The 10277-nt window shown below is 34.8% G+C and overlaps 1 long non-coding RNA gene across 1 annotated transcript; it reads right to left on the reverse strand.

The window, feature by feature from the left end:
• Positions 1-7559: 7559 nt before the first annotated feature.
• On the reverse strand, positions 7560-10277 carry LOC110777187 (uncharacterized). The gene is made up of 3 exons (XR_002530354.2): positions 10123-10277; positions 7789-8513; positions 7560-7711 (listed from the first exon to the last, which is right to left on the reverse strand). It is a non-coding gene; the product is annotated as an uncharacterized lncRNA (long non-coding RNA).

A 10277-nucleotide genomic window follows, 5' to 3' on the forward strand; every position in this document is an offset into this window, starting at 1 on the left:
ATATTGTAATTATAATAAATTTTATTTATTCTAATTATTTTACTAAAATCAAAATCATGAATTAATTTAAATACGACTGAAATTAAATTAAATTTTTGGATTCAATTATAAATATGAGCTTTAAATTTTAATTCAATTTGTATGTTTCCGGTTAGACTAGAAATACATTTTTATGTTTAAAATTAGTAAAGCATATGAATTTATTGGTTTAAGTGGGAGCCCTTTTAGTCATAAACTCTTGATTAGGTCTACAAATCCTTAAGGTTAAAACAACTTGATTAGAATTAGTAAGGACTGAATAATTTGTAGATTATTGGTGCCCTTGATTAATTACTGCAAATGTTTATGTGATGCATAATGTGTTTTACTAACCAGCTATGTGGGCCATTCATGTTAATGAATGGGTGAATGGTATATATTGTATATGTACTGTTTTGCAGGTTATGAAGTGACTAGTATGGCCCAAATAGGATAGAAAATATGGTATGTGTACCATTATTTTGAATGTAATTGGTCTAAAGTACCAAAATTGTTTTTCAATTCAAATATGGTCTGCGTACCATCAAATAGTTGTAATTAGTTTTAATTATAACTTATCCTATTTGAAGAAAATGGTGCCTCCCACGGAGATTTCCAAGACGGACTTTGAAGTTGAAGCTTCAAGATGAAGTCGGGCCATACTAGATCACATTTATCTTATGCATGCTTTAAGTTATTTATTGCTTTAAATATGTCTTAATTATGCATGAGATTGTGGCTTGATTATGTTGCATGATTAAGGATTTTAGTTCACTTAAAATCTAACCAACATAGTAAGAGCTTTAAGTTCCAAACTTAAAAATTGAGTTAAAAGGTGCCATGCCAAAATATACACTTGCTTGGATATCCTTTACATCAATCTAGTAATACTTTTCGCTCAGCGAGGTGTTACTTATTGGTTCTAAAGGGGCAAGGTACACAAATAATTGTGAGTACATGTTAGTTTTGGTGAAACTCAACGATATAAGTAAGGAGTCATTTTATGTCGTGGCAAAATGGATAGGTTTACCTAAGAAGTTCTTAGACGTACCTATCAACCAAGAGTAGTTTCTAGACTATTAGCAAAAGGCTTTTGCTTACCTAAAATGTTTTAGAATTGAGTCGACAAACTATGCTTAATTTTTCAATGATTTTAGGGTCTTGGAATCATTTTATTCACACCTGCCGGAACACATAATTCGAATAAAATGCTAATGACTTGTTTAAATTGCATGATTGCTTTCATTTTCAAGGTATTATTCATGATAAATGTTTAGACTTTGCATCCTTCAATGTATGTTTTAATTATTGTTTATAATTAAATATCTTGCACTGCAATAAATCCTTTTAGAAAGGTAACAGTAAATTTCCTCGATTGGTAGTGAATCCAAGAACGATTCACGGAAATGAGAGAAAATGAGTGATTTAAAATGTACGTTTCTTTTAGCGACTTTCATGGTTGTTTTCGAGTATCAAAGTCGAATGGCAAACCGATTGGTGCTTGTGAATTCAAAATACAATGTAGTTTTGAGATCATAAAGCATTGAGTTTAAACACTCAGCTTTACCAATGGTTAACAACCTAATATCTTTGTCCATTTAATTCTCGAATGAGTCTAGTCCCTAGACATTCGAATAAATCGATGCTTAGAGAACTTTAGAAGCTTCTGGTAAGATCATCTAGTTGAAACTTAATATTCAACATAAAATGGTAAGAAACTTGTTGGAGTGACATTGGATATGTCTAACAAAGTATAAAAGTCAACACTAAAGAATTAAATTCTTAAGACTATAAGAAAGGGTACAAGAAATAGGAAAACGAGGAACAAATGAAAGGAATTTACGATTCCGTTTCTACCTATAAGTTTATGTTTAAAGAGAAGTGACCTAGCAATCAAACTTCCTTGGTATCATATACCGCTTGAGGTTCTTACTTTGGTAATAACTCAAACAATGGAAGCTAGGATACACTAATGACCTACAAGTGGGAAATGAAGCATGGCAATGCTACAGTAGTTGTAGGGTCATCTAGTTTGTTTTAAGTCCTTTCAAAGGCTGGAACTTAATGGCTATTTTGTTCCATAATCAGCATACCTAAATTTCTGCTTCAAACACAGAAAGACTCACATTCAAGAAAAACAAAAACAATGTTTGTTTGTTTATTTGAATGAAATGGTCATTTACGGGTTGAGTCAATATGTTTGATTAAAACAAACAACTCTTTAAACAATAAGAACTTTACTAGGTTCAAATCAACCCCTTGATTTGAGTTCCACTTATCTTTGGCATTGTTGCTTAGACCATATCAAGTTAACATTCATAAGCTCTATTTTAATGGACTTTTGAAAGTTGATTGATTTCTAGATCATTCAAGACAAGCTAGTCTTACTTGTTGAAAGTAACAAAAGATATGAACTATTGTTAGAACGCCTAGACAATAGAGTTCAAAGCTAAAGAAAGATCTTATAACTTTATGGATTTGAGTGAATATAGGTTTATTTACTCAAATATGATATAAGTTGAATCTGTTTGGCTAGTTCAAAGATTCAGATGTATAAAATCCACTTGGCAAGAAATCATAAAGATCTAGGATAGATCATGTTAATGATTACTTGAGACCAAAATGATCATCAATGATTGTGTGTAGTAAAATTCACAATCTAGCCCCATAAGATATGGCATATCTAAGTGGAATGATCAAAGTCAATTAATACTTGATTCGATCAATGATGAATCATGAAGACTTTTCCTATAATTTCTAAACAAAAATGCTCAACTACCACCAAACTAAACCAAATTCGTCAAAGCTATTGAAAAGTAATTTCAGAATATCTTTTCATAATATATCTAAAGAGTTCCTAAACTCAGTGGGAGCTTAGTGTTTGTTATTCAACAAACTAAGGCCCAAGTATAGATATATGTTTCATTGTGATTTATTCAAATGAGACACAAGGGTATTGTTTCTACCAAGAATTTTTGAGAACATAATGTTTGTTTGCTCGAAATAATGTCCTTTTGGAGATTCGTTTCCAAAATGACAAGTGGGAGAAAATAGACCTCGAAAGTCTTCGAGGCGAACAACAAACATAAAACGGAGATTCCGGAGGATTTTCGAAGTTCTTTAGAAAATCCGAACACTTATTCTTTAAGGACTTTAGAAATGCCTTTAAAGAATAGACATCTCTTAGAAGACTTTACAAGTGCTTCAAGGAGAACAAAATATTCAAAGGACTTTCAAGTGGCTATTGATATTCTATTTGTTTGATGTTCTATACCCAAGTAGGCATAGAGTTCAAGTTACTGGAACTATGATATTCTTCTATTGGATAGTAAAGAAACATGGAGTTCAGGTCACTGAAGGTATGCAATTCTTCTATTAGATAGTGAAGAAACCTACAACTTGCAGTCAAACTATTATCATGTAGATTAATAAGTTTGTGACTTGTAAGAAAGCTATGACGAAACATAGATTCCCTAAAATGGTTAGAGGCCATATATAGACTCAAATGTTTTAAATGGTTAGAGGCCATAAAACATACTCAATGTTTTGATGACAAAATTAAAATTTTGTTGATTTGCAAGAATACTTTCACACCTATTGGTTGCAAGTTTGTTTTAAGGATAAAAACCATCAAACATGGAATTGTGTTCACACACAAAGCTAGATTAGTTGCTAAAGGTTACAAGCAAATTCATGGCATGGATTGTGTTGAAACCTCATGCATAATCGTAATACACAAGTCTATAAATCAAGCAATGATTGCATATTGGTACATATGGCAATTGGATGACAAAACGTATTCCTCAATCAAATGTTGGAAGAAACTATGTACATGGTATGTCATAGGATTTGTGGATCCAAATAAATGCTTGAAAAGGAAAGCTATCTTATGAAATCTAAGTACAGATTTAAGCAAGCAATTGGGAATTGGAATTGTATTTTAGTGAGGCTAATAAGTATTTTAGTTTCATAAAATGTACATGACTCTTATAGATATATAAGAAGTTTAGTGGGAGTACGTAAAACTTAATTGGCCCTATGTGTATCACACACATATCTCTCTATTGTGAACTAACATTCAAATGCTAATGACTTAGATTTGAAATTATTCATCAATGACGGACCAAGGCGAAACTTAGTTCATACTGGGTACTAAGATCTATTTACAAAGATCTTATAATATTGTTTTGGATTAAGTAATGGCATTTACTAAATCAAACACGAAATACTCCATTGGAGATATTCGACCCATGTGAATAAATCTAAGTAAAAGAATGTTTGAACTATGTTTAAGCATTTACTAAGTTAACATCAAAGAATCTAATGAGATTCTTCACCTATATTATATGTCAAAGAATTTAGCTGGATTCAGTATCTACTGAAATTGAATGAGCTAAAGTTACATGAATAGAATTCAATTGGGAATTATTCTGCAAAAGAATTTATCATGTATGATATAATATGAGGATCGCCAAAAACGTATCGTATGACTTTAGGCATGATGAACATATACCAATCTCTATTGATCTAAGTGAAGACCAATTAGATTGAGATCAAGAAAAACTTATGGTACTTGAAAAGGTACATAGGATTACTTCTTGATTCAAGGAAATAAAGATATGCTAAATATTGACGCTACACACATAAAAACTGGTAAAGGATCAAGAAAGATCCCTTTGGAGTTAACCATTGGCAAGGACGAGCTATAGAGCATCGTGTTTTGAAATGGCAACATGGATTGGAGACCATGAGTTGTTGCGTGGGAAATTAAATATTAATTTCTATGTTCAAAGATACAGCTGGAAAGTCTTCCACATATCTGTGAACTTCTTGGATAAGTAAATCCAAACAAAGCATCACTAGCAAGCTAGTTGAAGTGAAAGTACTTATTGCCTAAGAAGCAATAAAACTGAGTTGTTTACATTAAAAAGTTCTTCACTGAACTTGGCTGGATCACATGTCTGCTGACTTGATGGTTCTTCATTGCAAAATGCGTAGAACCACTATTTAAGTAAGAAAGACTAGATCACATAATAAACAAACTCAAAAGATCTTATCATCCTATCTCGAAAAATATTCGATGAAAGGGATATTAAGATTAGAAAAGCATGATAACTAAACCTATGCAACAAGTGAGAAGCAACACTCACATTGTAGCACTGGAAATCAAGCATAGCTTTGAAATTCCATGAACTGTTTTAGAAGATGGGTTTGAGGCCCATGGTGGTAAAACATTGGGGTTGAACATTTATCATATATGAAATGTATTTTTCATATTCCATTTAATCTTGATTTAGTATTAAATGATGAGTCCCTTCAATTTGACGATATATTCAAGATAGACTGTCAGGACCAGTCCTATGACTAAGAAATGTCTATCAAGTGAACTTGAATGTCAAAGGTTGAAAATGGTCCCTGGTCGGAGTTTTCTATAAAATTGGACGCATAGAAAACGTTAGACGACTAGAATGCGAGATGACTAGTAGTTCTGTTTCTTGAACTATGTGGACATGGCAATGTCATAATCATTTGCATAGATACTTACTTTGGGAAGACTAGTATCGGACAGACCTATGAAACTTTACTGTAAGAGATGAAAATCTGTCATAAGTAAATTTCATTAAAATTATTAGACACTAAATCCTCAATACCTGAGTGATTTGAGATTACTTGTTTGAGAACTGGTTGCTTTGACGTTGACCAACCGTCGCACCGTAAAAGGAGGCTATAAAGGCAACATTCAGGTAATCACCTATCAAACGAAGTCAAATCTCAAGATCGCAAGATTGGGATTTTCCTCCCATAAATCGGGATGAGATGCTTAAAAGTTGTACAAGGCCACTCGGAGAGCTAGAAACTGTGAAATGCATGGCCGTGCTCGGATGAATCATAGGCTATGATTATCTGTTTATTTGATCAGTTGAACTCTGAAACCGAGAAACACCTCTGGAGATAATAAGGATGACAACTCTTACCTTATGTTCAAGAGCAAGCATCGAGCGACAAAGGAATTAGGAAATGCACACTTGTCCCTAAGGACAAGTGGGAGACTGAAGGAAATAATGCCCTTGGTCCAAGTATGCATTCAATGTTAAGTCTAATAAATGCGGTTCAGTATTAATTAACAAGTTAATAATTCAGTGAGATCAAGTGAGCTGAATGCCTAGCTAGAGGCCGCTTTAGTTCAAGTGGAATTAATGATATTAATCCACAGCTTACTCTTGACTGAACCCGTCGGGTCACACAAATAGTACGTAAACGGATCAAGTATTTAATGGCATTAAATACTCTATCTATGGATATTCGGAATCGACGGATCTTGGTTTCGGTGGGAGCTGAGATCGTCAAAAGGCAAATTATGAATACTCCGGAAACGATGATATTGCCGGAAACGGAAATATGGATCGTATCGGAAATATAAATATTATCCAAGTCGTAGATGTTGCCGGAAACAGAAACATGGTACATATACGAAAATATTATCGAAAATGGAAATATTGCCGGAATCGGAAATATTGCCGGAAACGGAAATATTGTCAGAATCGGAAATATTATCGGAATCGGAAAATAATTCCGGAAACGGAAATATTAAATATTTGTTCGAAACGGAAATTAATTCCGAAAACGGAAATATTAAATATTGTTCGTATCGGAAATGAATTCCGAAATCGGGAATTTTATCGGAAGCGTATCGTACGAATAAGCATCGGACGAGGCCTGCCGGACGAAGGCCCAGCACGAAGCCAGGCCATCGCCCAACAAGCAATGGCGCGCCACAACACAGCCCAAGGCTGCGGCAGGCCTACCGCAAGGCAGGCCCAGCGCGCAGCTAAGGCCATGGCAGCCTCGTGGGCTGCGGTAGCTCGCATGGGCTTCGTGGGCGTGTGGGCTGTGCGCGGGCATGGCCTGCATGCTTGCGGGTCATGCTCGTGTGTGTGTTTGTGTCCATGCATAATTCCTAAAACTATTAGGATTTGATGTATGATTAAATTCCTATTCCTATTAGGATTATTTAGTTAATTAGAGTCCTTGTAGGATTCTAAGTTTAATTAAATCGTATCCTACTAGGATTCCAATTCCCTTTCCAAACCTCTATAAATAAGGGCCTAGGGTCATAATTTATACGCATGATTGAAGTATTCAAAGGGTAAGTTTTGAAATATAAATCAGCCATACACTTGCAATAAGAGCCGAAAATCCTAAGCACCTTAAGGGCGATTCTAGTTGGTCTAACTTGAGGCGGATCCGGACGTACTGTGGACTATCTACGGAGGGACGACATTTGGAGTCCTAAAGACTTGTTCTTGTTCGGTTCGAGCGCAGCTAGGGAAGGCACGCTACAACATGTATGCATCTATTCTATGCTAAATGATTATGTGTAAAAAATATGCTTTCCTGGCTTTATGGTTTTTCCGTATGATTTATGAATTGTTATATGTATCATAACCTAACATGGAATGCATTTGCAAAAGCTGACAAAACCTGGAAAAACAAACCACCGTTAACCAAAATAGGAAAAAGTATCAATAGAGTGAGCAGTAAATGCTCGCAACGGAGGGGAGCTGATTATTGTGGCAACCAAGATATACTTGGAAATTAACACCTTCATGCACAGATTCTAACGAACCAAATTTTAGAATCCAACCTTTGGTAAGAGAAAGAGTTTGCTTGATCTTTGATCCACTGGACAATGCTACAAATACAACAAGATTCGAAGTTAAAGACGGTGCAATACAGTAAGAGAAAATCGCAAGGGAAAAGCGAAAATACCTTCAAGATTGAATATACTGATTTAGCGTAAATATCAATGGCGAGGAAGGACTGCACTTGTGGAGTTGATTGCATCACCTCACTAAAATGTGACACAGAGATTTCCTGGAACACAAGATCAATTGTGCATATGGTACTAAATACAATAGAAAGAGGTAAACGCTAGCTAAACAGGACCATGCATTGAACGACCATCAAGATTGTGGTTCTGGTGCTTTGCGTGCACTGTTGGGTGGCCTGCAGTTGTTCATCTTGAAGCGCAAAAACACAACCTCCAGACTTCTTAGACCAGCTTGAAACCATATTGATTCAGTTAGATAGAGAATCATTTATATAGTATACAATACTAATATGACTTGATCACAATTGTGTAGGATTGCAGGATTCAGAAGAGCTACTATACCCATGAATAACAATTTCAGTTACGCATGCCACAGAACCAACTAAATTAGGTTACAACCTGAAACTTACTCAATTATAACTAAAAACAAGTTTTATCTACAAATATTAAAAACAACCAGCTATGTCATCCTCTCACATGCCTCCTTCACCCGCTTACTTGGGCACCTTCATTACAATCGAAGCTTCAACTTTACAGATTCCAGTTAACAGGTGTTAGGTAGTTAATTCGCCTACACGATCACCTCTTTTAAAAACAAATGAAGCACTCTTACCCCTTCCTGCAAGTTCAGAACTGGCAGTACATATCTTTAAAGTAGTCCCCCCTGTCCAGGGAGAGGCATTTGGTAAGATAGCACACAAAAACGAAGTAGCAGAACAATCATTTAAGATCTTAATACTAAAGGATCAGTTTCGATCATGCAAATACTAGATAATTCATGTGCAATGCAGGTTGACAACAACACCAGAACTGAATATATTAAAGACCATACCAAATTAGAGCACGTTGCACAATGAGAGGGAATTTGGTGTTTGGTATATACTTGCGTGTGAGAGACGAGGGCAGAGAGTTGAATGCCCTGAGGCTTGATTAGAGATTCAAAATAATACAAAACTTATTCTCATAAAAGTTTTAAAAAACTTCCAGGGAAATAACCTTAGAGGTAACAACAGAGCAAGAATTTTGGAGTCCATCCACTGTATCTAGCACATAACAAACCAAGTACTGCGAGTATGTCCAGGAATATTCAATAACAAATGATCAAGATTTCAGTGCCTATAAGCAGCAAAAATATACATTTAGTCGAGGTATGATTCTCGGCTTTCTCTCCTTGGGTGCAGAGGTCCCTAGCTAGATCAATTCTCAGAATACCCCGAATAAATCCAAATAAGCAAAGATTTTTCCGAACTTTTAATAGATTATTCAAATCTAGGCTTATTTTAGGCATAATGAAGTTATAATAATATCCTAAACATACATAAAATCATTGGAACATCATCCAAGAAACAAAGAATGAGAAATCAAAGAGAACAAAACACATCAGCTCGTCAACAATAACATCACCAACTTATAGAGAAGTGTATAACTCCCATCACAAAAATCTAAATCAAGTTATTCTGTAGTCAATATACAATCACTAATCAAGAGTATCAACTTTAATCAAGAGGCCAGCTATAAGCTGAAACTGACTGAAAGGTGACAACAAAAGAGAAATACTATTCAGTTATTGAAGGTCTAAATTAATTACAAAGTGTAACTTGGTTTGTGGTCATGCCACTTGAATTCTTAGCTTATTTTGGTCTATGGTTTTGTTCTATGACTTTTTAACTTTGAGACTCATGGTTCACACCCATAGGAATGGAAGGGATAAAACAAGCAGGCCAAATCCTTATAACTAAACTGCTTCAAGACACAAAAGGAGATGAGAAGAGTTAATGCAAAACACTCTGTAATTCAATCTGTTATTTAATGCCATTAAAAAAAAAGAAAAAATAGTATTCAAAATTAAAATTTTGAAACTTTAATAAAGTGATAATTGATCCTCTAAATTCAAAAAACCAATTAAACATAAACCCTAAAACCCCAAAAAATGCCTAATTGAACAAACCCTGGACTAAGAACATGATACGAATGGGGAAACAAATTCACCCTAGGACAAAGAAAAATAATAAACTAAACAAGTAATCGGATTTCTTAACAAAATTTAGAAGTGGCGAACATAATACAAAGAAATTAACCCAGAATTTCTAGGGTTAGCCGCAATCAACCATCATCGAATTCACCTTAAAATCTAAAAAATATCGGTTTTCTTTAGATTAGAGAACAGAAGATTATATTAGGAATCTAAAAATTACAATTAAACTGAGGAACTCAAATTGAAGAGGGAAAGAAAAAGAAACTAATAGTATGAAAAAAAAATTAACCACACTAACCTTAGAATTTGGAAGTTTTCGCCCACCAGAGGTTGGCAAGTAGTCGGAAGCAGCGGTGGTGCAGATGGTGCAGATGCGTAGGAGCGGTTCTGCGTGCATTGAGAGCTGCCTCTGTGGGTTTCTGCGGGACTATCATTCTCCAGTAGGTTGAGGGT

This window comes from Spinacia oleracea, chromosome 4, assembly GCF_020520425.1.
Source record: "Spinacia oleracea cultivar Varoflay chromosome 4, BTI_SOV_V1, whole genome shotgun sequence".
NCBI lineage: Eukaryota > Viridiplantae > Streptophyta > Magnoliopsida > Caryophyllales > Amaranthaceae > Spinacia > Spinacia oleracea.